The sequence below is a fragment of the Galeopterus variegatus genome, unplaced genomic scaffold (genome assembly GCF_000696425.1).
Source record: "Galeopterus variegatus unplaced genomic scaffold, G_variegatus-3.0.2 Scaffold10628, whole genome shotgun sequence".
NCBI classification, from domain to species: Eukaryota; Metazoa; Chordata; class Mammalia; order Dermoptera; family Cynocephalidae; genus Galeopterus; species Galeopterus variegatus.
In genome coordinates, this window is record NW_007736739.1 from 57,204 (window position 1) to 60,873 (window position 3,670).

At 47.5% G+C, this 3,670-nt stretch overlaps 1 pseudogene; it reads right to left on the reverse strand.

Annotated features, from left to right (window-relative positions):
* Positions 1-1,090: 1,090 nt before the first annotated feature.
* On the reverse strand, positions 1,091-2,410 carry LOC103610119 (annotated as a pseudogene).
* Between the last annotated feature and the right edge of the window lie 1,260 nt (positions 2,411-3,670).

The window sequence follows — 3,670 nt, forward strand, 5'->3', positions numbered from 1 at the left end:
TCTCTGCTTTGCTTGAAATTAATACAGCTACTCCTGCTTTCTTTCGATTAGTTAGAATGTGTGGGGGCTCAGGGGTGGCAGGCCCCGAACCTCCCAGTAGCCGCTTTTATCCCCCCGCCACGGGATGAGCAAGAGAGGGAACCGGTAGGATGACTCCTGCCACCCTAGTGGCCAGGAGAGCCTGGGAGGAAGGTGAGTATACTGCCGCCTATTCAGCCCCACAGAGAGACACTCAGACACGGCAGGAGTTCCATCAAGCAGTTCCGTTTATTTTCACACAAGCACCTGCTTTTATAAGCATATGGCAAGGGGATTTCCTAACTTCAACCCATTATCTTAAAGGTCATGTGAACATGCATTTTGCTCTAATGCTTTGCTATTGCAATCATGTGGTGAGCACGAGTGTGGAAATATCTTTTATCCAATAATTTTAAACTATGTCTTTCCTTGGCCACTCCCCGGGGGCTTCGGTCAGGCGCCATCCTTCTCTCCTGTCCAGGTGAATGTTTTCAATAAATTACATAGGCGTATGTGGGTGGGGTCATGGCTAGTTCTCTGCCCCAGGAGGAGGTGTGTGGCCTCAACGCCCTAACAAGAATGGTGTATATCTCTCCATCCATTTACTTTTTTCTTTTCTGCACTTTGGTGTTTTATTATTTTAAAAATTCAGTCTTATGTACAGTATATAAGAGCACTGTTAAAATAAAAAGTGGAACTAAGGTGGCCTGGCTTAGCACAGTCAGTGAGTCTCTGAGTAGCAAGGCCCAGGCACCACCACCCTGCCCCTAGGAGGAGTCCCTAGTCCCGGGGGCTTCTTGGTACTGTGTAATCTGTGTGTCCCTGCCCTGGTGAACAGCCCCCAAGTGGCAGAGGGATGGTGCATGGTCCAGCATTTGGGAACATCTCCAGCCACCAAGGACCCTCAATAGCCAGAGATCCCTTCCCCATCCAGCTGGTTTTGCAGCTGCCCTGAAAGAGCTCAGGGCAGAGTGCACAGTCTTGTCTTCAGAGGTCTAGAGTTGCCACAGATGCTGCCCCTGCATGTCCGCCACATGATCCAGACCTGGGGCTCTGGTGGCAGCTGCCATGCTCAGAGAATTTGCTCTGTGCTGGAGGAGGAGATGTCCAGAAGCCACCAGGCTGTGGAGGGTTTGAGCTTGACCTGGTCTCAGCAGGGTGCTCACACATACAGTATGCACAGCACCTTGTCCAGATTGCCCTCAACTACCTTGTCTTTGGGGTTCTTCACCACCATCACCAGCTGGGCCTGGAAGCTGATGATCAGCACCGGCCCCTGCTCCATTATCTTGCCCATGGCCAGGTTGACGTTGTCGATGTCAAGGATATGGGAGTGGAACTGGAGGCTCGGGGCGTTGGCCTGCTGGACTGGGTGGGCCAGCTGGCTGTAGGGTCACAGCACCAGTCTTTGAGAATGTCAAGCTCTCCAGAAATCATGGCCTCCAGGACACTGGGGATGATGTCGTTCCCACACTGCTGCAGAAACCAGTCTTTGTCAAAGGCCAGGTCCACCAGGAGGATCTCTGTGAGCACCTCCAACATTTCCATCTTAGAACACAGGACCCCCAGAAAATCAGTAACCTTGTCTGTCAGGTCCCAGGATGCCCAGATGAGCAGGCTGTCACTTTCATCATGCTTCGTCTTCATTTCGAAGAACTGATTGAAGACCACGCTTTTTCCTTGAGGTGCTTCCATTGCTGGTACTATTTGGAGTCCTTATGCAGCACGACCCCCAGGTCGTTAGTCTCAAACACATTCTCTTCCTGGAATTTCTCTCCAGCAAACTCTGTCCTTTTCCCGAGTCTCTTGGGCCTGTGGCAGTATCGTTGATTTCCTTCTTCCTGGTCTCTGCCCCCTGGGAGATGGCTTTGAAGGCCAAGGTCTTGCCCAGCTTCTCCCTACCCCTGGATACTGTCTTGGTCAATGGCTTGGCTGTCTTGGTAGCTTCCTCCATACCTTCCTTCATTTTCCAGCTGACGTAGTTATTTCTGACTTCATCAAGACTCTGCTCACCATCCCTGTTAGCTCCCCGAGTTTCTTCCTCATCACTTTGCTGGTCCACATAGTTTCCAGTTCAATGGTTTTATATTTCCTTCTGGCTTCCTGGAGCACATCTGACTCTTCCAGCTTCTTGGCCTCATCTCAGAATTTTTTGTACTTTAATTTCTTGGATTTTGGCTAATTCTTGTCTGATATTATCTAGCAAGTCGAACAGAAAGCATTTTCTGTTTTCTGAAGAATATGATTTGGACAGATGCAGTTCTCCACCTAGCCAGTGTATCTTATTGGTCGAGCCATAGGGTTGGTAGCGGCTGGTAAGAAACTGGACTCCACTGCCGATGCATCACCACTGACAGTGGCACCAGCCACCCCGCAGCACCACCACAGCCATGTGGGAAGACCCCATGTCTCCATCTATTTACTTTTAATCTATGTGTGTCTTTACATATAAAGTAGGTTTTTTTGTAGGCAACATATAGTTGGGTCTTTTTTTTTTATTTACTCTGACAATCTTTGTCTTTCAATTGGTACATTTAGACCATTGATGTTCAAAGTGATTATTGATGTGGTAGGACTAATACCTACCATGTTTGTTACTATTTTCTATTTGTTGTTCATGTCTTTTTAATTCTATTTTGTCTTCTACTCTTTTTATGCCTTTTGTGATTCCGTTTTCTCTTCTGTGTTAGCATATCAGTTATATATATTTTAACCTTTGTTTAGTGGTTGCCCTAGAGTTTGCAATACACATTTACAGCTAATCAAAGTTCACTTTCAAATAACAATATCCTACTTCACAGGTAGTATGAGCACCATGTAGTAACAAAATGATCCTAATCCCTCACTCTTGTCCCTTTTATTATTGCTGTCATTCACTTCACTTCTAAGCACACACAAGCATGTGAGTACACACATACATGACATATACATATACATCGTCAAATACATTGTTGCTAGTGTTACTTTGAACAAACCATTATCTGTTAGATCAACTAAAAAGAAGAAAAATTAAAGTTTTTATTTACTTTCATTTATTCCTTCTTTGATGCTCTTCCTTCTTTATGTAGATCCAAATTTCTGACTTATGGGCTGTGACAGAGGGCACAGTAATGCAAAGCCGGACTTTTCACTGTTCATTCTGGAAAAATTGCAAAGAACTAAATACTCCTCTCCCTGGAGCTGACAGGTTACAGCAACTCTGGTACCTCCATACGGCGTACCATGGGATGTTGTAATGGGGGAGGAAATAGAAGTTCCTGGCCACGGTCCTACAGTGAGGTGGGGAGAAACCTGCTTCACTTCCAGGTCCTGGAGACAAACACTCCACTGCCCCACCCCTAGGAGTACACAGCCCCTCAGTAGAGAGAAACTTCCATAGGAAAAGCTGCCCAGGACTCTGCTTCTGGCCCACAAGGGCAAGCCCTCCTAACAGGGTGGCTCTGGTCTCGTCTGTGCACTGCGCTCCACACCCTGGCTCCATGCTCCAGGGCGGCTGAGCACCCAGAGGACCCAGGCAGCGCCCGGTCGATGCGGGCCCGAGCACCCTGCAGTATTTATTGCTGTGTGGCAAAGGAAGATTGGATTTTCAGAAGTTTAAAACCAAGCTTTCGCTCTGCTCTCTCTGCTTCCACCATCTTGCAATGTGAGATCC